General features: G+C 39.4%; 1 protein-coding gene and 1 long non-coding RNA gene across 5 annotated transcripts in view; both read left to right on the plus strand.

Annotated features, from left to right (window-relative positions):
• The first annotated feature begins 1983 nt into the window (after positions 1-1983).
• Positions 1984-4398, plus strand: LOC141424684 (uncharacterized). Its single transcript, XR_012449537.1, has 2 exons — positions 1984-2256; positions 4168-4398. It is a non-coding gene; the product is annotated as an uncharacterized lncRNA (long non-coding RNA).
• Positions 4399-7643: 3245 nt separating this feature from the next.
• Positions 7644-24154, plus strand: part of Foxj3 (forkhead box J3) — a 128058-nt gene continuing 111547 nt past the window's right edge. For 2 of the 4 annotated variants that reach the window (XM_074080431.1, XM_074080435.1), the window contains exon 1: positions 7645-7818. The gene's annotated coding sequence lies outside the window, so the exon portion shown is untranslated. Of the gene's footprint in view, positions 7819-7997; positions 8554-24154 lie in introns of those variants that run through there. The other 2 variants (XM_074080432.1, XM_074080433.1) reach the window with 2 other exon arrangements.

The following is a 24154-nucleotide window of genomic DNA, read 5'->3' on the forward strand; positions in this document are numbered from 1 at the left end:
CATTCTTTAGTGTTTGTCAAATCCATTGTGAAAGCTTAATGAATACGGGAACATATATAGTTCCCCTAGGTAGTCCTCCATAATGAGGTTTCTACATTGTACACATATCTTTCTATTTCAAATTATACTTAATATTATTCATGATGTCTTAGATTCCTTGAAAAACAAAATCTGAGTGGGAATTTCATGGGCAAGAAGTGTGTTTTTTGGAATATGTGCGTGGGGAGAACTTTTGTGATCAACCCCAGTGGGGGAGTGAAGTAAACAGCAATGGGCAGAGGAAGGAGTTCAGCTGTGGTACAGTTACTGTACAGATCTCATCTGACCTCTCTCCCCCACACTGTAGGCAATTCAGGAGATGGAAGGACCCCCCTGTGCAAATATGTTAGGCCTTAAAGAATGGACCCAGACCACCTTTATACTTGGAATCACCCTCCTGCTTATTACCTTGCCTCAACAAACCTGAACTCATTTTTCAAAGATGAGCTCAAATGTTCCTGTTTCTGCAAACTCATCCTTAAAATGCCCATCCCCATTCAGATCGAATTCCTTCCTCCACTAACCTTTCTATAAGAATCATACAGGAATATGAAGAGTTACACTTCATAACCTTTCTTGTGTGCTAAGCACAGTGTGAAGCACTCTATCTGTGTATGGTTTCAGTTAAGTCACAACATAACCTATGCAGTAGCTACTATCGTTATCCCCATTTACAGATGAGGAAACTGAGGCTCAGAGAGATTAAGTAATTTGTCCAACTAGTCATTGAACTACTTGAGTGGCAAGACTGGTTTTTAATGGCAGGCAAGGGAGCCCATACTTTTGGCCACTATTATGCTATACTGCCCCCTAGCTACTGATTTTATCTTTGTAAAGAACTGAACCATAGATGCGGGCAGTCTAATTAGTTTGCCGGGTTCTCTTCAATGATTGCATCAAGGATATTCCATGGAATATTCCACTCTTCCCCTCTCCCCCACCAGGGCCTCACACATGCTAGGCAAGTGCTCTACTACTGAGCAACATTCCAACCCACCATGGAAGGTTTTGAAATTACTGCCCTGTACTCTTCGGAGATGCCTGGAAAATGTTAAGCCTTAGGGTCCTGCACCTATGTTTAGCCTTCATCTACATGTTCTTTTAGTCTGGTCCCATTAAAAACTTGATTCTCAATGCACTTCAAGCTAAATTTCTCATTGCCAAGTCCTCTGGACTCTTCAGCATTGTCCACATTTTGAGATTCTCTCAGGGAGGTTTGTGTGCCTTTTACTCAATGCCTACTACAGGCTCCAGGCCCTACAGATCCTGATGGTCCAGATATTCATTTACATGGCATTTCAAATAAATGAGGGATAAAGAATTATATAAAAATTAATAATAATCCCTAACCCAAGGGGGAAACGCAACATGACACAGAAAGAGCCTTTGTGAGGAGTCATTTCTAGATAATTCCATAGCATTAGCTTGACAAAACTACAAACGTAATTGAGTGTCTAGTGGGTGCTGGGTTCAGTGATAGGTGCTAGGTTAGAAACGAATGGGCATAGTCTTTGTCTCAAGGACAGGGACTGAATCTTAACCTTTGTAACTTCCCCAGGTCCTGGGTCACTGCTAATAAAGGCCTGTCTGAACCCACAGATGAAGACTGAGTTTCAAATCCTACATTTAAAGACGTTTGCCATATTACATCAAACATCCTACTTCCCTACACTTTCCATACGCCCCAAGCAGTCTTAGAGATTTGGTTATCTAAGGGAAAGGTTCAGAAAGTGTCTGTAGTAGTCTGTATAGGCTCTGCTACACTGTGGTATCAATCCCCAGATCTCAGTGGCCCCATCAGCAATGGTTGTGTTTCTTATTTATGCTGGCTTCTCCCAGGCCAGCTGTGGCTTTGCTGCACATTGTCTTCTCTCTGGAATCAAGGCTGACAGATTAGCTTCTATGCGGAACATTGCTGGTCATCAGGACAACAGGAAAGGAAAACGTGGTAATGCATACTGCCCGAAAGCTTGGCTTATACTGTCATTCTCATTCCATTAGCTGATGCAAGTCACACAGCCAAGCCTGCTGGGGAAACAGAACCCAACCCAGAGACACAGTAAGTGTCTAGGAGTAATATACTCTACCACAGATCTACTTATACAGAGTTTCTACAGGTTGAATTTCTTCCTGCTTTGGAAGGATTGATTTATAGATTCCGGCAATCTGAATTAGTTCGCAGGGCTCTTCTCAATGCTTACATCAAGGATATTCCATGTAAGTTTTTTTGTTTTTATTTTTTTCCTCTCTCTCTTTTCTTCCCCTCAGTGCTGGGGATAAAACCCAGGATCTCCACATGCTAGGCAAGTGCTCTACTAAACTAAGGTCCAGCCTACATGAAAGGTTTTTAAGTTACTGCTTGTACTTTTATGTATTCTATCTGACCATAAATAGTCTATATAGGTAGACTAAAGAGTAAAGGGTGTCTTTAACCTTTATTTTGGTACTTGGATGCAAACACATCTTCTTGCAGTGGCTAGCACCCCAGAGGTTGCAATTCTTCTGTCAATGTGAACAACCCCTGCTGGTTTAGAGGATCTTTGAAAATGGGCAGAAGAGAGGGCTTAGAATCAGACAGTTCTGGGTTCAAATCCTAACTCTGCCACTCACACTACTGAACTTGTGTTTCCTCTTCTTTAAAAATGGAGATAACTAGCTACTAGTTTTTTGCGTAAAGATTAAATGAAAACACATGCCAAAGGCCTATCATGTTGTCAGTTGCAAAAGAACACTCAATGAATTAGCTACTCCCTCACTAGTCTCCCTTTAGCATTGGAGTTTCTTGATGGTTCTTATTTAGCTTATTAGGCATGAAGTAAGCTGATAACATCACAACTTGAAATTAATTGTTTCTTAACTACCAAATTTGTACCCAGAGCTTCACACTCCTTTGAGCTGCAAACATTGGCTTTTTCCTGCTAACCAGGTTTCTTTCATTCTAACATTCCAGAAGATACTGTTAACTAATTGATAGTGAGGAGAATTCCTGGTCCTACTCTATTTGAACATCCACTGACTTACTCTTCCTAGCACCACCCAGGTTCATCTGTACCATTGCTTACATATAATGTAAACACTTTAACCTACACATTTGCTAGTGTTTGTTCAGCTGTCTTGGTGCCTTTGTGTCTTTCATTATGCTTTTAATTAGCTTAGCTGATTCTGAGAGCAGAGGTAAGCCAAGGTTTGAACCAGGTGGTTTACAAGGAACAGGGATGGGCAGGAGTGGACGTAAGTGGCAGTTTGCTAGAGTAGGGAAAAAAAAGTTAGCCTTCTACTGGAGCACCTTTCTATGGAGAATGATTTGGCACTATAGTCTTTGTTTGGGAAGGACCATATTTTGCCTTACTAATATAATCTGAAGTTAATACCAAGCTCCCTAAGGGTAGGAACTCAATTTAAGGATGGTTTTTACATAGAGCCATGTGGTCTAGCTTCATGAGTTTGTTATTCCATAAGCCTAGTATTTAATGACCATTTATAAGGCTATAACTTCTGTGACCTCTGCTTTTCTTGTATCACCTGACCTGATTTTGCACAAGCTGTTCTCCCATTTTTTCTTTACTTCCAACCTGGCTTCTGTCTCTACATGGCAAACTCCTGCTCATTTATTAAGACTTGCCTTTTAAGGATGAAGCTTTCTTTGGACCTCTGTGTCTGCTGCACCCCCACCCCCACCCCACTTACTGAGCTGGGTTAAGCCTTGCTTCTTCTGTTTCCAGGGTACAAACACAACTCTATACCAACATGCATTGAGATTAATTATTTACATGCCTGCTTCTCTTTATTCTCATTTGACGCCTTAGTATTTAGCACAATGCCTGGTAGAGTAGGTGTGTGATAAATGATTATTGAACACTATTTAAGTATGCATAGTGACTAACACCCAAGTCTTGTCATTAAATAGTAGCTGAGAGCTTCTTAATGGGCTATGGATAGCCTTTTGTTTGCATCAAAAATATGAAATAAAATTTATTATACAAAGGTACTCAGGAAATCTGGAAGGTTCTTCCAGGGCTGAGAATGATAAGAGGGGCTGCCTCATGTTTTTTTCTCTCCCCACATGCAGGTCTTGGCTCATTTTAAATTCGTTTCTCATTTTCTCCTTTCCTCTTATGACAAATACAGAGGGAGAAAAGGATCAGGAAGACCCACATTTGTCTAAGTGGCTGTGGATCACGTGAGGTGTCAAACACTATGCTGCTGAAGTGCTGCCGGTGCCCAGTCAAGGGTTTTGTAGGGCTGTAGCAACCCAGCTCAGGGCTGTGCTCCTTTCAGGGAATCTTTAATCCACACAAAGCTGGAGAAAGATTGCAAACAATACAAACAATAAAGTCTCTGTCTCACTGCTTTGAGCAATCTGTGTCTCTGAAAAATTTTTCCCGAGTTAAAATACCATCTTCTTCTCTTTGAGGGCTCTCCTGCTCTGTGCCCTTCCCTCCCAACCTACTCCCATCTCCTAAGACAGTAAACTACTCTTCTCTGTGCTGCCACTTGACCTTGTCTTTGGGGCTTTGATTTTTTATTTTAAATATAATTTATGTTTTTGCGATACATGGGGTTTGAACTCAGGACCTCTCGCTTCCTATGCGGGTCTTGCGTTACCACTTGACTCTATCAGCCTTGGGGACTTTTATGATAGCCTGTGCATGATCTCTTTGGCCAGGTAGCTAAGGCCAAATCTCTACCAACATTCATTGAGATTGTTCATACTTTATTCATTTTTAAAATTTTTTTCTTTTATTTATATGTGCATACAATGTTTGGGTCATTTCTCCCCCCTTCCCCCCTTCCCCTCCTTTACCCCATCTCCTCCCCTCCCCCCTCGATACCAGGTTTGTTCATACTTTATAGACAGGGTAACAGACTAAGAGAAACTGAGCAAGATAGGTCCACAGGAAGCAAGACAGAGAATATCAACTTTGAACGCAGGTCTGTCCTTCTCATCTGGGTTTTGAACTTTTTCTCCTTACAAGGTCTCAGAATCCCCCCTGCTGCTATGGCCATTATAATCTTTTGGAGGGGGAGGATTGCTCCTGTAACTTTTTTTATTCAAAAAAATTAAGATAAATTTTATTGTGTATGTTTAAGGAATACAACATACTGTTATGGGATGCAAATCTACAGTAAACAGGTTACTATAGTCAAGCAAATTAACATGTCCATCATCTCAGTTACCCATATTTTTTGTTTTTGTGGCAAGAGCAGGTACACTCTATTCACTTAGCAAGAATCCCATAGAAAGCATATCTTAATTGCTCCTCCACCTTTTGACCCTCGGTGGCTTATTCCATCCCAAAGGCAGCTGCTGATCTCTACCCCATTCTGGCAGTTATCCAGCTCTGTTCTCTCCCCAATCCTATCTCCCACTAGCCCAGAGCAAACACTTTAGGGAAACACCTTAAAATTCCACACAAAAAGGAGGTGAGGAGCTGTCTACAACTTGTAAGAGGTATTGGTGAGTAGGATCCCAAAGCCCTGGACTTCAACCAAATTCAAACACTAGTCTTTCTACTCTTCTAGATCATCCTCTGGTGAACTCCCTTTAGGTAGACCAGGGAGATTTCTGGTTTGGGAATTTTGTGACCTTGATCTGTATCTCAAGTTAAACCCTGACAAATGGAGGCAATACTGGCTTTGCCTTTCTCCTTAAATACATGACTCAGACTGTTCTTTAGTACCCGTTTGCTCCATTCAGAGGGTGGGCTTTGAGACATGGAGGGCTAAGGTCAGGTCAACTATTTTATCAAGGATCCACCAAATGGAGTAATGACTAAGTACAAACTTCTAGTTTCCTTGGCAACTTGGAACTCTGGGAACATCTACCATCTCTCAAGAAAGCTGGCCTTCTCTTTTGAGTACTGTTTTCCTTATCACAGTGTATTGCAATTATCTAATCCACTTGCTTCCTATTATCCTACTTGCTGCTGCCATCCTGGTCCAAACCATCACCCTGCTCCTGGCAATAGAGCCCCCAGCTTCCACTATTGTCCTTCTACCATTTACTCTTAGTAGAGCAAGAGTGATCTTTCTCTGTTTAAAGCTTTGTAAGGTTTTGTTGTAGCTAAGATTCTTAATGCCTACAAGATCACATTCTGTCCTTACCTTTCAACTCTCCTGGCCTCACTATTTCTAATACTTCCAGGAGCACTTTAACCACAAAGCTGGCTCATTCCTGTACCTTTTCCAAGTCTCTGAGTAAAATCACTTTATGAATGGGGCTCACCCTGGGAGTGCCGTTTAAAAAGCACAACACCTCTTCCAGGGTTCCTTCTTGTCATGATTTACTTTTACACCGTATCACTCAACATCTTCTAACATACTGCAATCTCCTTTTTATCACCTTTCTCCCCATACCAAAATGAAAGTTCCCAGAGGGAGCTCCAAGTGGGCTCCCCCCCCACCCTCCCTTTCTGTTCATTGATACATCTTGAGCACTAAGTAGTGCTCAAGTAGTGGCAAATTTAAAAGTGATCGGTCAGTATTTGCTGGATGAATGAGTGGATGAATGTTCAGAATGTCCCTAGAGTATCATGTAGAAAAGGAATATGCCAGTACTTTGAATTCCTAGTGTCTGGAAATGCTTGACAAACAGCAGGTGTTCAATGTTTGTTAAGGAATGGAGTGCTTCATTCCCTTGAGGTTAAAAAAGTTTCCAGGGCCAATTCACGCAGTCTCCACTTATTTCACCATCCAATCGACACAGCATTCATCTACTAAACATTCTAATATCCAAACAGGAGCACCTACTGTGAGTTCAAAAGTGTTTTTGGTGCTGTAGGGAGAATACATGACTAACACGAATGAAGCAACAGCTAATAATACCTCGAAATGTAATTTAAGCGTGAAATTACAGGGCGGATTATCAGTGCTAATAGTTTAGAGAAAGAATCAGTGAAGAATGGCGTAGAAGTAAATTCCAAAGTTCACCAAGTGCCCCAACTACCCTTCGAAATGCTCCACCTGTTGATAGCAGGACCATGACCTGGGCAATAGAACTTGAGATCAGAAGGGCCTGCAGAATTTCAAGAGTAGTAGAAAAGTATGACTAGGTAAGGGCCCCCGCAGGGATGGGTCTGGAACCCGGACCTCGTGAAGTTCTGAAGGAAGGGTGTCCCAAAGAAAGGCCCAAAGCGTCTTTGTGGGGGCCTAAAGAATCCGCGGGGTGCCAGCTCGGAGGAGTTTCTTGGAGACGCTCAGGTGCCTATCGCTACGGTGAGGTGGCAGAAGCTGGAGGGCGGGGGAAAGTCACGAGGCGGCATTCCTTTGCATCACGGGGCTGCTGGAATCCTTGGAAAGGGTCCAAGGCCGCCAACCCTGGCCATTCTTAACTGCGGGGCCGCCACGGCCGCCTTCAGTCTCCAGATGTCACTCTGAGGCGCAGACACACCGCGAGTCGCTAGAAACTGCCGGCGGCTGGGTAACACCAGCTACGCGGAGCCCGAGCCGCAGGAGTCCCGGGGCACTACTTGTCCCCGCGGACGGATCCCACGCACGTCGAAGAGGCCGCGACGGCGGAGGACCGTGACGCCGCCGACGCCGAGCCGGTGGCGCAGCGACGTCGCGGGAGGCGGGGGCGGCGGGGGCGGGAGGGGGGTCGAGAAGTAGTTCCGGGTGCGCGGCCCCGGATGTTGGCTGCTCCCGCTGCTGCCGCCGCTCTCGGCGCTGCTCGGGGCCTTGGCCGCTCGCACCAAGCGCTGTTGGGACCTTTCCCGAGGGGCGGAGACGCACGCAGCGGCCGGGGGCTCGGCCGGGCCGTCCCGGCCTGCGCAGCCTGAGGTGAGTGCCCGCCGCCGGGGTGGCCGGGCCGGGGCGGCGGGCGAGGAGGCGGGGCTGGGGCATCTCCCGGGACGGAGGCGGGGGTTGCCCTCCGCGAGACGCCCTCTCCCTTTTCTTAGCCGCGGCACGCTGCGCGGTGGGCGGCGGGCGGGGCGGGGCTGGAGCGCGGGACTGGGGCCTGGCGAGCGGCGAGGGTCGGGTCCTTCAGTCCGTCCCTCCCTCCCCCGCGGCGCTTCTCAGCTGCTGCTGCCCCTCAGCTGGGAAGCGGCGGCTCCGCGCTCCCGCCCCTCCCCCAGGTGGGGCCCCGGGGAACCGGACGTGAATCCCGGGGGCGCCGAGTCCGAGGACAGTGACCGTCTCCTTCCTTCCCGTGTCCTGCGCCTAGCCTGGGCTAAGCCCCGATTCCGGCGCGATGCAGCTTGTTCCCTTCAAAGCTTCGGGGCGCTTTTCGGCCAGGAAGGCGGACAGCCCCTTGTGCCTGGCGGGTGCCCTTCGGGGTGAGGAGGCCCGTGCGAGGGGCCTGCGTTCCCGCCCATCCTGTCGCTGTGTCCTTTGCTGGCATTAGGGCAAAGGCAGCCCTTCCATGCGGACGTGTTGCTGTCCTGTGTGTGTTGCATCCTGCCCACGTGGTAGGGTGTCCAGTCCCCCCCTCCATTTTTGCAGCTGGTGAAGAAAGCTTGACGGGATTTTTTTTTTTTTCTATGATTTCCTCCGGGTGGCGTGGAAGGTGTTAAGGTCAGTTGGCTTTGCCGAGGCAGACTCTTCGTTAGATGGAAGAATCAAGAGCTCTCTGAAATTGAGACCCGTAGGGGACATACTAGGGCTGGGCTTAGTTTCGTTGACATCTTTTCTTGGTCTTTTTCCTTTCTGCCTTATTCCAAAAAGAGACTAAGCGCTTGGTACTGGTTGCATTGAGGTGTATAATTTTTCATTTCTCTGCTCTACTTTTTGCGTGCATGTTTGGCATAAGTTTTTCTATTCTGTGTTGGTGCAGTTCCTAGCTAGATTCTTGAATGAGTAGAGTCAGGGAGTTAGAGATTATTTGGCATCTTTTACGTCTTCTCCTAACGTTTGCTTGTATCTATTTTTTCATCTACTTTGTTCTCTGGCGAAAAAGCATGCATGTCATTATAGGAGTGTTAAATCCATAGCTTTTTTTTTTTTTTTTCTTGCAAAGCACTGGATAGTTCCACGTAGTTACTTCTTTTCAGAGCTTTTTTATTTCACTTTTCCTCTTTTTGTATTGACTACTGTTGGGCTCTGTCTCTTAATAGTATTTATCTATTATTATTGTTGGCGGCACTGGGGTTTAAACTGAGGCCTAGTGCTTGCTAGGCAAGTGTTCTACCACTTGAGCCACGCCCCCAGCCCTCAACACTGGTTTTGAAACTGTCTTGTGTAGTTTTTTTTTCCTTTCCTTAATGTCTCTTCCAGGTTTAGCTTTCCATTTTCCCGTGTTTTGCTCTTGAGACCACAGATTGCTCTCGTTACAGGGAACAGACCACAGTAGCCGTGAGAGAAGCCTTTCTTTCTTGCTAGAGCGCAGCACATATTTGTAGAAAAGCAGTAACTCCTATTTTTTCTTGTGGAGTAGGGTATATGGATGTAATTGAATTTTTCTGTTTCTTAGATAAATCTGAGTGATTTGTCTCTTTTCTGTTTGGTTTATGTTGGAATTGAGGTGAGTCTTATCTTGGCTTTGGCTGTTGAAGATACTGGGGAGTTTCTTATGCCTTTATTAGGTGTTTTTGAATGAGATCAGGACATGTTCATTTTGGCTGTTTTTAGTTCATTAGTTTGGGTGAAATGAAAAAAAACTCACTGTTTTGAAGTCATTTTGTAAATACCAGAATGGTCAGCGTTCTCTCTTTTTCCACATTGTACAGTGTTTTTGCATATATTTTAATACTGGTACAATTGTTAACATATTCTCCCTTTTCCTTCTATGTAGAATAAAAATATTTAAATACTGATTCTATCTGCTTTCATTATGCTAAGTATGGGCGGGGCAGTGGAAAATAGAGAATGTTATACTAATATGTTGAGGTACATTTTTTAGTAAGTTAGTCAGCATTTGTGAACTTCTGCAAAGTATTGTGTTGTCATTGTGTATAGTCTGTATGAAGAGACACAAGGAATAAAATACTAGTCTTTTTGAGAGTTTCAGTTTCTGTTGAAAGAGGACAGAAGTTGTTTTCTTCTGCTGGAGCAGCAGCATATATATATTATGCCCACCAAACAACATTAAACTCCTGTTTGGGATAAAAATGAAAACAAAGTCAAAAGTGCAAGTTGCATGTGAGAAAGGGGAATTTCTAAAGGTGAAGAGGTGTATTTCAGGAGATGGGACATGGGCAAATGCAGAAAAGTGGCAAGTTACAAAATGTATCACGTAGCTTGACCATCACCATCATATTGGTGAATGGAAATAAATGAGTTTAGGATTGGTCAGGGTGTATTGGTGGAGGGTCTTTCAAGGATAGAAGGTTTAGTTTGGTAGGGCATCACGGTGAGTTCTAAAGAGAGTGTGATGATCTTCCAGAGGAACATTGTGTCAGCTGAGTGCCAGGAATGGGGAGACCTACTAGAATATTTTTGGAGAATTTCAGGCACAAGATGATGGTCTATCTTACATGAAATAGTGATTGTGAAAATAAAATAAAAGCTAATGTTCATTGAATACTTACTGTATGCTAGGCATTTTTCTGAGCTCTTTTCATGTATTTAACTTACTGAATCTTAATCATAAGGTTTTATGATCACAAAGGTAATTAGTGCAAGTTACTTAACCTTATGCATTTAATCACTGTCATATACAATGCATAATTGATGAACTGTAGATTTTGCAGTTGCAGGATTTTAGGTGGTAGTTAAAGCACAGGGGAGTAGGTGTGTGTTAGAAGGAAACATATATAGTGGCGAGAAAGCTTTGACGTTTGGAATTTTTCATGACATAATAGGCTAATAAGTAAAGAACACAGTAGTACATCAGTGCCGCAGATGCCAAGGATAGAAACATTTTCGATAAGATAGGGTTGTTGACAGTATCAGATGCAGTTTTGAAGTTCAGAAACATGACCCTAATGAAAAGACTATTGAACTAGACCAGAAGGAGATAATTTGTAACCTTAGAATTTTGAAAGGAAGGATAGCAGGATGTATAGAAATGCTGTTGTCTGGTGTGGCAATTTTTAATATTTTTTCCTAATGCTTTCTCCAGTATCATTCTTGTTCATATGAGCTACTCAGATCCCAGAAAACTTTTTTTTCAAAAAAGGAAGAAACTAGTTTTCCAAAGATGGTTAGTTTGTAGTTTCACAGTTTTTTTCCTATGAACATTTCTCTCTTTTTCTTTTTTGTGGTACTGGGGTTTGAACTCGGGGCTTTGCACTTGCTAGGCAGTGCTCTACCGCTTGGGCCACATCCCCAGGTTTTTTTGCTTTAATTATTTTAGAGATAGGGTCTCATGTTTCTGCCCTGGCTAGCCTGGACTGCAATTCTTATGTCTCTCATATAGCTAGGATTGCAGGCATGTGACACCATGCCTGGCTCCTTATTTTTATTTTTTACTTGTTTTTTTAAAATAAAGCAGCTTTATTGAGATATAATTCACATGGCATAAAATTCACCCATTTAAAGAATACATTTCAATGATTTCGAGTGTATTCATAGAATTGTGCAACAATGACCACAGTAATTTTTAGCATATTTTAAAAAGAAATCTGTATCCATTAGCAGCTACTACTCATTTCTTTCTTCCATCTCCAGTCTGGGGCAACCATTAATGTACTTGCCGTCTCAATAGATTTGCTGATTCTGGACATTTCCTATAAATGGGATTACACTCTTTCATATCGTAGGATCTTTTGTTTCTGTCTTTTTTCACTTATGGACATCTATGTTGTATGTATCATTATTTTAATTATTTTTATTGCCAAAGAATACTCCTCTGTCAGGATATACATCATTTTTATCCATTCATCAGTTGATGGTCATTTGGGTTTCTTATTCATTTAACCCTTCCTTGTGTTTATCTACTCTACACCTTACCAAGCCCTCCAGAACTTTTCCTTTAGATTATAACCTCTGCTGTGCCTACTGGGCATTAGGGATACACAGATGAGAAAGGCATGAATGGCCTGGGAACAGTTATATAGAACTTTAATGGTTTGCATAAGTTTTCTCATACACATCTCATTTGATACAACACCAACCCAGTAATGTAAGAAAAACATCTTTAAGATGAACAATTTAATGTTTAGGTAAGTTGACTTGCCCGAGATTGCACACTTAAGTCAGTGGTGGAGCCAATAGATCTTAGTTTGTGTTTCTGCCATTTCTATTAATCTGTGTATCTTAAAGAATCCTCATGTAAATTCCTGATGACTTAAAGGGACTAGGAAATCTACTTGCTTTGGGAATTGCTGAATTTTATTGGTTTATCTTTGGGACATAAAATGAAGACTTACCAGAATTTTGCTACTTGTTTGCTCTGTGTTTTAGATATAGTTCTGCCTTTTCAAAACTTTAATGGGTCTTAATGTGATGATGATAATAGTGGCAGTGTTAGTAATAGCTAACATATTTTAGCCTTTACTATAGAATAAAAGTGTTCTAAATACATTTATTATATGGTCCTCACAGCAACCCTTAAGAGGTGGATTTTATTATTATCAATGTTTTACAATGAGGAAATAGGCATAGAGAGTTTACATAACTTACCTTAGGGTACATAGCTAGGAATGGAATGAGCCAGGATTTGAACTCCTGTACTATTTTCAGACCTTCAGTAGCTCTTAATAACTATGCTGTTTACTGGTTATGAATCAAAAGAGGGTAGCATTTTAAGTAAGATCATGGCCAGAATTTGAAGATTGGATTTTGAATAAAGTTGAGAAGAAATTAAACAGCAAAGTTAACTTGACATTATTTTCACATTTCTTTTAAATATAGATCTAACACTAGTGTAAAAGACACATTTTGTCTAGACATTCACATACTTTCTTTCTTTTTTTTTTTTTTTTTTGGTAGGCACTAGGGTTTGAACTCACCGCCTTACTCTTGCTAGGCAGACACTCTTACTACTTGAGCCATTCTGCCCGCCCAGATACATTTTTCTTTTGTTTGTCACTACTATCTCTCAACTTCATCGTTGCTTTTGTTAGTCCTTTTGCTTTCCACATTGACACTATTCAGAAACCTTGGCTTGAGAGAGCTAAACTTCACTTTTACACACTCTTCAGTCTGCCTTTAACTGTGAATTTTTGTTTTTCATTTTGAACAGTTAGCCTTTCAATCCTGCAGGGAGGTACTTTGTATCTCTTCTGTCCCAAAACTCAGAAAAGACCACAGTGGCATTTTATAATAACTGTCAAAAATTTGAACCACTTTAATTGGCATAACTAAATTTTAGTGTACAAATAAGAACCAAAGCACAGTGTTTTGGTTAGAGATTGACTTGTACTGAAATTGGGAAGGGCATCTGCTGTACAGGATTTTTGATATAATAGAATTTGTTATAACCAGATCAGCAAAGCATTATTACTGTGGGCCATCTGTTGGGATATGGAAATAGCTTTGTTACATGGAACCAGATGTTGCATTTATATTTATAACAATGACATTCTACTTATTTTAAGTAACCTTTTGTAGTTAGGTACCTTTTGCTGTTGTTTTATTTGACATATATTGACTGATAATCTGAGAATGCGGTACCTTTCAAACTGATTAATACTCTTCTGTAAGATCAAGACAAAACAAATGAAACACAACAAATGACTTATGGCATCAAACTTTAATACTACAGCAAGATAAAATATTGGATAAATATAAATGTGTAGCATGGGATAATTAAGATCCTATTATGGAGCTCTTACTTTCACACCATTGATAAACTTAATTTCTAGGCCACTTTGATTGCCCAAAGAATCTTATCATAAAGCTTAAGTGATTTCACTTTGGTGTAATTGGACCTATCTTAATGCTGCACTGTCTTATTTCCCACTGTCATTGGGTGAAGTAGTCTGTGATGAACTCTAAACTTAGGGAGTGAAATAAGAACTGTGGTTAGAACATGGTCTTTGAGAATTGTCAGAGTTCCCCCAAACTACCTGTGTTTATTTTTCATTATCTTCAAGTCATAGGTTGAGAGGGTCAGGGTCATGGATTCCATTGAAAAGTTGGCAATTTCATGATGACCCTGTCTCTGAAGGAGACTTGACCCAGTCAACTGGCTTGCAAAGCCAAAGTTTTTACCTGGAGTGCAAAGCTAAAAGCTGTAATTGAATTCTGCCTAATAAAAGTTTTGCTCAATGGATTGTGGTATCAAGGAAATCAGGTATATCTTTTGATTGATTGGGAGAATTTGGTGCCAGTGTAATCTTGTTAAAAACTTCAAAAGCTGAATCAGCTTTTTCCTAAGGTTGAGACCTGGCTTTACTTTGAAATCATTAATAGGACTAATTTGTAATAATTATTGTGAGATTTGGATTAGGGGTAAGAATTCTAGAATTCAACTGATAATAGTTCAAATTCTGTTTGCTTGCAGAGAGGTTTGGGGGAAGGGTGTAATATGGTAGAAATGGTTGTTGTTCAGATCCTGGATTTTGGCTGATAACTTTAAAAGGAAGGCATGGTGACACATGTCTGTAATCCCAGCTATCTGGGAGGTGGAGAGAGGAGGATCACAAGTTCTAGGCCAGCCTGGGGAAAGCTAGTGAGATCCTAGCTAAAAACAAAATTAAAAACAAAAAGACTGGGAGTGTAATTAAAGTGGTAGAGCTCTTGCCTACCAATAAGAGACCTTGGATTCAGTGTCAGTACTGCAAAAAAGAAAAAAAAAAAAAATCAAAGCCAAACCCCAAAAATCCTTAAAAAAAAAAATTACTGTGGCTTGGTTGTAGAACTTTTGACATTACAGTCAGTAGTTAACTGTGCATCAGTCAAGAGTGGGTTGGCCCTTGTGAATGAAAATGGAGCAGAGTATAGTGGCATGAGGTGAATGAGCAGAAGGTAAATGATGAAGATCCCATTTCTGCTGGTGGTTATGTTTGTGACTCTTTGACGCATTTTTACACAGTAGACTGGTAAAGTGTGAAATAGATTGATGGTTTTGTCCCACAGTGTATACATTGGATAACAGTCGCCATAAGAAATGCTATCTTTATATAACAGAAAATCATGTTTTATGTTGGTTATTATAGATCATATGTTTTTGAATCACTTACACCTTACATTTGGATGATACTTTTTCAAAAGCACTTTCTCTGATCTGTTGGATTTTAGAGGCTCTTTATAGCCCTGTGATTTAGGTAGGACTGGAAATGAGGTACAATCAAAGACTTACTTAATGTCACTTAATCATTTAGTAGTAGAGTGGACACTAGAACCCAGACACTAGACTCTGCTTGCAGTCTTTTTTTTTTTTTTTTAAGCAGAAATAAGACAAAGTTTTAATGAGGAGTAGACTAGATTTCTGAGGAAAAGCAAAAAGGCTGTGGAGATCCCTAAAGACCCAGACTACTTAGAGTATATGTTATGATAACATCAAACTTCGGAGACATAAAACTAGTGGTGGCAACTTCTCTTGTTAAATTGAGGTCCATTTTTTGTCATTGGAAGCATTTTTAGTTGAATCTACATTCTGTCTTTAGAATTCTGGCAGTGAGGATGGGAGGGAATCAGAGTGAAAGTTTTAAAGGATTGCTAAATAGCAGATTTGGTCTTATTTTATGGAAGTGCATGTCTATGAAATTAAGACATTGAGAAGTTATACTTGGAACATGATTGTCTCTTGTCTAGGGGGGTAGGAAGACTTGACAGTATATAAGGAAGTTTAATTGAATAGAGAGAGATTGAGAGAAAAGCATAACAATGGGTAATTTTAATTTTCTCCTTTGAACCTGTTTCTACAATGAGCATATATCATATGTTACAGTCAGAAGGAGAAATGATAATTTGGAAAAAATGTGGATCTTGGGACTTTTGAAAAGCAGTTTAAACATTTGCTTGGTACTATCAAAGTTTTGCTTTCTAAGCAGTTATACAAATAATTAAGTTTGACAAATTATTTGATTTTAACCTTATGAGTCAAGTTGTGAGTGTATTAAATGACTTAAGTTTTCTTTGCATTAGAATTTGAAGATTTCAGGAAATTAATTTTTGTTCCTCAATAGCAATTATTTTGCAGTAATTGTTAATAAGTGGCCTAAAAAATGGCCCTGTAGTTTATAATGAGAACTAGATTTAAGGTTCTGTTTATCTGCTTCCATTCTCTGGTAGGATTCTAATAAGAAAAACCAAATTGTTAGTATTTCCTTAAGGTACTGTTTATTAGTTTTTATTTTTGCAGTGTAGGTTTGAACTTTGGGTCTCACGTTTGCCAGGCAGATGTCCTATCATTCGAGCCATGTCCCCAGCCCTTTTGGTTTTAGTTATTTTTTGAAAAGAGTCCTGCATTTTTGCTCCTAATCGTCCTATTTACACTGTGTTGGCTAGAGGTGTGCTTCAAGTGGTCCAGTGCCTGCCTTTCAAGCACAAAGCCCTGAGTTCAGGTGCTAGTACCACCAAAAATAAACAAAGCTGTTTACATCTCCTGTATAGCTGGGATGATAAGTATGTACCACCATGCCTGGTGTGTTGGTTGAAATAGGGTCTTGCTGATTTTTTGCCCCAGCTGGCCTGGAATGGTGACCTTCCTGATCTCTGTCTTCTGAGTAGTTGGGATTATAGTCGTGAGCCATCCCTCCTGACCTAAGGTACTGCTTTTAATGCAGGAACTTTGGATTCATTCATTTCTCTCACTTGTTTGCTCATTTATTTTCTGTCTGTTGTGTTCAAGCACTACTAAATAATGGAGACATGAGTAAAAGACAAGGTCTCTGCTAGCAAAAACCATAGCTTGTAGTTTGGGAAAGACATGACAAAGATATCCTTGGCATTTAGTATCCTTTGATTTCTTCTGTTTATTAGTTTTTAATAAGAAAAGCAGAATGATTGACTTACTTGTTTGAAGAACTTAATGCATTTAGGGGTGTAGATGGATATTTTAAGAGGAACTTATGGCTTCATGGCTATTTGTTTGCAAAATACTGAGAGTCATTGATCTAAAGAATGCTTTTATCAAAAAAAAGAAAAGAAAAGAACCCACAAAAAAGGGCTGGGAACTTGGGAACTTGGCTCAAGTGGAAGAGTACTTGCCTAGTAAGTGTGAGGAGGCCCTGAATTGAGAACCCCAGTACCACCAAAAAAAAAAAAAAAAAACCCAAAAAACAAAAGAATGCTTTAATTTAAGGAGCAATTTCTTTTTTATCCTTTTTTCTTTTCTTAAGATAGGGTCTCACTCTGTAGCCCAGGCTGGCCTCGAACTTGTGATCCTTCTGTATCAGCCTCCCCAGTGCAGGGATTACAGGCACGCAGTACTATGTCTGACCCTCTTACGTCTGGCATTTCTTATTGAGGTTTATTTTACATTTGCTTTGAGAGCCTAATTAAGAAATCTGCCCTTGGAGGCAGAGGCAGGAGGATCACAAGTCCCGAGCCAGCCTGGACTATATAATGAGATCCTGCTGCAAAAACAGACCAAAATAAAACAAAACACCAAAACAATAACAAAAAACATTACCAACAAAACCAACCAAACAAAAATACCCCCACCCTCAGGGCAGAACCTTATTTTGACTTTTTTTTTTTTGGGTCAGTATGGGATTTGAACTCAGGGCCTCACACCTTGCAAGGCAGGCATCTACCACTTGAACCACTCCACCAGCCCCTTATTTTGACTCTTACAAGATGGAAACAGGGTCTTTTTTTGCTTTTTAGCTTCTCTATAGCCCTGCATCATTTAATGAAAGGGACTCGTTCTGAGAAATGTGTTAGATGATTTTGTCATTGTGGTGGCAACATCAGATTATGCTTACCCAAAGATGGCTATGATGTCACTAGATAATAGAATCTCATGGGACTTCCATAGGGTATATAGGAAATGGTTTGGAGAGTGTGGCTGTACTTAGCACTGTGAGGGACACATTGTAGGCATTATTACGTATTCATTATGTTAATAAATGAAAGGACATTTTATGTTTTAACTTTAAGAATTCTGATGTTGCTGCAAATAGTTTGCTTGAAAAGTTACCTTTTGCCTATTATAAATAAAAACTAGTTCCTAGAGTTACTAATTCAGGCTGGTGAGGTATCCCACTAAAACACTTAACATACAGCCATCTGGCTACTTTTAGAACGCCTGTAGTCACTGGTAGTTGAAAGGTAGCCTGCCTATTGTTAGCTCTAATAGAGGCAAAATTTGCTGTAACTTAATCCCTGTTCTTCCCTATGGAATGATAGCGACCTAGTCTGCTTTCTTTCACAAGATAGTTCTTCAAGTATTTAAAAGTTATTCTTTCAGCATATATTTTTTGAGTACATCTGCATGCAAGATATTGGGCATTGTGAAAGATCCAAAGGTAATTAAGAGGCATAGTCTGTTGACAAGAAATGGGTACAGATAAAGAGCCACAGGTTTGCTGAGAGGGAGCGTTTTTTGCTTAGAATGGTTAAGTAAGCTTCATGGAGGAGATAGTATTTGAATTAAGATTAGAGGTGGGGCATTCTAGGCTGAGAACATAATCAAAGATTTAGAGATGAGGCATAAAGCAAGTTGGAGTAGAAAGAGACCCAGGTCAGTTGCTTCCCAAACTGTACTCTAGGGTATTAAAAAGGTTCATTGTTGAATCCTCAGCACTTGGAGGAATGGCAGATAATTGAGGTTCATTAATATTTGGGAAAATATTGAACATCCTTTTTTTGGACATTTACAGAGCAGTTGAGGATATTGAACACTTGGATATCTTTTAGAGAAAAAAAAGTGTTTATCTTACTTTTTTTGAATTACCTATTAAGAGCTCTTGAAAACCTCTGGAAAATATGTTGGATCTATATAGTGGAGGTAAGATGGAAGGCTGGAAAATGTTTTCTTCTTTAAACACACCCAGTTTCTTCATTCATTCCACACTTGACATTTGGTTTCTAAACTACTCACTAGAGTATATCCCTCTCTACAAGCATTCTAGCTCGTAAGTACTCTTGACATGTCCTGCTTAAAACAGAACACAATACTCCAGTGTTACCAACCAGTGAAGAGTGTATGACACTGTTACCCTCCCTGATCTAGATATTATTCTTCTAATGAAGCCTAAGATTGTATTTTTTTTTTCTTTTTAGCAGCTGAGTCACCACCTTGGCACATATTCAGTTCTCGTATTAATTTATAAGAAGTTCTTTGAGTAGATATTCAGAGAGATTTCCTATTAGTACAGCTAACAAATGAATGCCCATTTTCTTCTGATTGAGTACAGGCTTTTTTTTTTTTTCCCTCTCAGAAGTACTAGTCATTTTTAGCTTCCTGAAATTTAAGAGAGAAAAGTAAGTTAGTTTCACAGTACTAGAGTTAGGTAAATAACACCCAATGACTTTAATCCAATTGCCCTGTTCATTATACTTAAAGGTATATAAAATTAATGATTCACCATTTACCTGTCATTGAGATTCAGCAATTAAGAGATTGTCCACATTAACTTCAGACATCTTTTTTCCTTTTTGTTTTATGCTGAGGCATTTTAAAGAACATTATAGACATTGTCCTTTTATCCCTACATCAGTATGCATCTCTAAAAGATACAGATCTTACATAACCACAGATTATCATTATTACCTAAGAAAATTGACAATGTTTTTTAGATTGTCACCTAATACTCATGTTGTAATCAAATTCCTGATTGTTTAGAAATGCCTTTTTACAATTGATTTTTTTAATTGAATCAAGATTCAGACAAGGTCCATTTATGTTTCTCAAATCTTTTATCCTAACCACAGCTCCCCTCTCCCTTTTTGGCATAATTTGACTCTTTCATTTCCTTTAGCCCTTTATTTCTCTATCTGTATCAAATTCTGTTACTATTCCTTTTGAAATATGTATCAGAGTTTTCTTCCTTAGCATCAATTCAAGCATTTTGGAATGTTAAGTACATAACATATGCTAGGCATTGTGGGAGAAATAAAAGTTAACTTGACGTGTATTGGCTTACCAGGAGCCAGCATTCCAGTGGTACAAACAGATGCATAACAAAACAATACAAAGTGGATTATCTGCCCTCCAATGGGTCATGCTTTGATAATAATAACCTCTTGGGAAATGTTGCCTGTGGAATCCACCTAATACATCACTTTAATCATGTACCCATGGTTGATTCTTTCTTGAATTGAACTGCATTATACTGTTTTGCCTGCTTGTCAGTGCTTCCACTGACTCTAATTAGGGTTAGCTTTCTCAAGTCAAACTAAAACCAAGTTTGTATTATCATTTAGCAAGATTGTAAACATCTTGGGAGAAGAAATCATGTTGTCTTCTTTTTCTGTGTGATACTGGGAACTTAAGTACATTTGGAGAGTACTGGCTGACATTCCAGACCTGTTTTTACTACCCTCCTTGAGTCATTCAGTGCTCCTGCCAGTTAAAAGGAAATAATTCTTATCTGGGTCTCTTCTTATTCCTGAAGTTTCCTTAAAAGTAATCAACTCAGGGGTCTGAATCAAGCATGATGGTACATGGTTTTCATGTTACCAGTTTCTCATCACCATTGTTGGTGGCATTCTGCTACTTCTGTTTAAACATGATCTTCTCAAGCACTTCATATAGCTACTATTGATTGATCATAGTTGGAAAATAATATGAGTCCTTTTCGCTGTTCTTGTCCTACACCAATATTTCCTGAATTAACCAGTGCATCAAAATCACCTGACACAGCTTTTAATTAATAGATTTCCTGTGTTTCATTGGAGGATCCTAAATCAAGATTTCTAGAAATGGGATAGAAATAATTCTTATGAAATCAGCGGTGATTTTTGTTTTTAAATTGACTTTGGGGAGCCAGCAGGTATTATTTATTAATTCTAGTAGCTTCCTATATTTTTCATTTGCAGTATAGCTTGTCATTCATCTGGCACCCAGTAAGTTCTGATAGGTCAATTTACTTTTCAGGGGTGTGGTAGGAACTCTTGCTTTGAATTACACCAGGCAAAGCACATGAATCAAATGCCCAAGATAAAGATACAGCATCCAGAGAAGTGGCCTCTTGGTTTTCTAAATATAACCGAGCTCAGATTTAAAACCTCAAAACCTTCCAGCCCTCTGAAAGTTTATTCTTTGTTTAGTGAATATCTTTAAAAGGTGTTTAAAATTTCAACATTTTGGAGTGGATAATCTTTTGGATTTTAAGTGTTTCACATATATTCAATAAAGGTGATTTAAATATACAATATGATTTAATTTCATATACTTCTGTCAAATTTTCCAAAAATAAATCTACGAATTTGAAAAAAGTTTCTTTATTCGACCACATGATTTGATTTTGGGTCCAGATATTGTTACGATATTAAGCAAAGTAGAGAAACTGAAGCTTCAGGATTATCCAGTGAGTTAATAACAGACCCAGAAATAGAATCCTGTGTTATTTGCTTGCTTGGGTTATGATTTGGTTTGAAGAGGATGGCCTGTGATCTGTTTACATGAATTGCAGGAAGTAATGCTTGAGGTTTGGAAGAAGTTACAGTTCTGTGATGTCTGGCCAGGAAGCTCCCCTCTCCCACATTTACCACCTGTTTTATTGACACTAGTCCTATGGAGGGAAAAGAGGCAGTTCAGTCTTACACCTTCTACTCTTAGTGTTAAGAAGCTGAATAAAACTGATTGTTGGTTAATGTACTTTCCCCCCATCTTCTGTTTGTCTCTTACTGACCTTGTTCTTCTTTTAGGAGAGGGGTTTACCCTAAGTTGTTGATTTGTAGGTAGTACCTTTAGGGTCTTGCCAGGTGTGTGAACTTTTTTTTCCTCAGCTGTATATGTATATTTGCTAAACATATTTAGTGACTATACGTGCTTTCTGGAGATCATCAGAAAACAAACTCTCTGAATGGTACAAGGGATTATTGATTTGAAAATAATTATTAGTAGTTGCTTTCTGGTGAGATCATTATTTTTACTCTACACTTTGTGTTCCAGCTTTGGGGTTTGGGAATGGATATTGTGGCATTGTAGAGGGAAGAAGTAGAACATTTGTGTGTGATGATTCTGGACTTTTTTGCTACAAACTAATTTTAGAACATTTCCTCCCTCCTCCCCAAAAAAGAAACTCCATACCTGCTAGTCAATCCCTATTCTCTTTTTACCTCTCCTCTTTTCCCTGCTAGCCCCAAGAAACTAATCTAACTACTCATCTATAATCTAATTACTAATACAGATTCACATATTGTGGATATTTGATATATGGGATCATACAATGTGATTAGTTTTTTTGTAACTAGTTTCTTTTGCTTAGCATGTACATGTCATAGCATGTATCACGCCCTTTTATTGTCAAGGGTGTTCAATTCTGTGTATTTAACACGTTTTATTGGACCGGAGGCAAGACTGAAGTGGTAGAGCACCTGTCTAGCAAGTACAAAGTCCTGAGTTCAAACTCCAGCATCATCAAAAAACCAGTAACAACGTTTTATTCATCATTCATCAGTTGATGGCATTTGGATTGTTTCTACTTGTTTGTTATGATTTAATCCTTTTATGAACATTTGTGGTTAGGTTTTTTTGTGGATTTATATCTTTACTTTTTTGGGTAGTTTACCCTAGCAGTAGAATTGTTGGTTTATATGATAAATCTGTGTTTACCTTCTTGATGAACTGCTAAATTGTTTTCCAAAGGGGCTGCACTATTCTACATTTCCACTAGTTACATATGAGCATTTCACTTTCTCTATATCTCTGTAACACTTGTTATCATCTGTCTTTTTTGATTACCCACGGCCTAGTGGGTATAAAGTAGTATCTTATTTTGGTTTTGATTTGCATTTCCCTGGTTTCTAAAGATGTCAGACATCTTTTCATGTGTTCATTGTACATTTGTATATATTCTTTGTAGCTATGGCTCATAAAGTCCTTACCCATTTTGAGTTTCTTTTTATTATTGAGTTATAAGAAGTCTTTATATATTCTGGATATATCTAAGCTTGCTAGTGTAACTGCAGATTGGTCCTAAATTACATGGAGGAAGAGAGAAGTGATAAATACAAAGAGTGAATTAAGTAAAGAGCTGATGAGTTTTCAGACATCTTATTTTAGGTTTTTTTTCTTTTCCAACTCTGGAAGAACTTGGTTTATTCATTTATTGAACAAATATGAATGCTGTATATAGTCAAGTTTTGGCGATATAAGAGAATGAGGCAGATACAAATTCTTCTCATGGAACTTACATTCTAGTGAAGGAGAAAGAGGCACTAAATAAAAATCTTACCAGGTGATATTAAGAGCTTTGAAGAATAAAACAGGGTAATGGGAATAGAATGAAAGTTACAAATTATTCCTTGCCTTTCCTGAGTTCTTAATTTATGTCACTCAGCTCTTACTACTTAACTTGATTACACTTTCTGTTTACTTCCACTTTGTACAGTTCATGACTAGAATTAGTTTCCTATCACTTCTGATTTTTAACCTCCTTGCCGTCTTTAAATTTTTCCCTACTATTCCGCAAAACTCACCCTTGGTAGTATCACTATTTTCTGTCACCACTATTTTAATTTATGTCCTTCTTGGTACGCATTTAATACTATAGCCATTTTCCCTCCTTAGATACTTTTCTCAAGCAAACCAGTTCTTCTAGCGTCTCCTAATAATCTCATGGTGAATTAAGAATTCTCATGAACTTAATCTCTCTGAAAGTAGATAACTTCTTAGCTGAAGCTGTCTTCAGGTTTATCTCAGGGAGCTGGGATAGATAGTCAATTCTACTCACTCAGCAAAATTCTTTTCCTTGCTCTCCTACTGGCAAGTTTCTCCTATTCTATCTGGTTAAAACACAGGGTATATCTATAACTGCTTTAATGATTACCTGTGGCTAATTTTACAACAATTCACAATGCTCAAATAACCTGAATCAAATAAGTTCCTTTATGGATCTTAGTGAATTTTAGCTTTCATATCTTTTGAAAGATGGGACTGAATTCAGAAGTATAAAAAGAAGGAATAGCCTTTTCTCCTCTAGTGCTATAACATTTACTTTTAACAAACTTAATTGTTATCTTTGGAATTATGTTGCTGGAATTAAGTTATTGTCATTATAATTGAGGCATAAGATTTCTCTTCTTTGCAGCAGAGGAAATTAAGCTCCAGATAAGTTATCAGTGTATCCCAAAGCCCCACAGTAATTGTCAGTGTTGGAATTCTAAACTAGTTCTTCAGACTCAAAGTCATCAGTATTGTAAATTCTTCGTAAATTAATTATAAAGCATTATA

The sequence above is a fragment of the Castor canadensis genome, chromosome 7 (genome assembly GCF_047511655.1).
Source record: "Castor canadensis chromosome 7, mCasCan1.hap1v2, whole genome shotgun sequence".
NCBI classification, from domain to species: domain Eukaryota; kingdom Metazoa; phylum Chordata; class Mammalia; order Rodentia; family Castoridae; genus Castor; species Castor canadensis.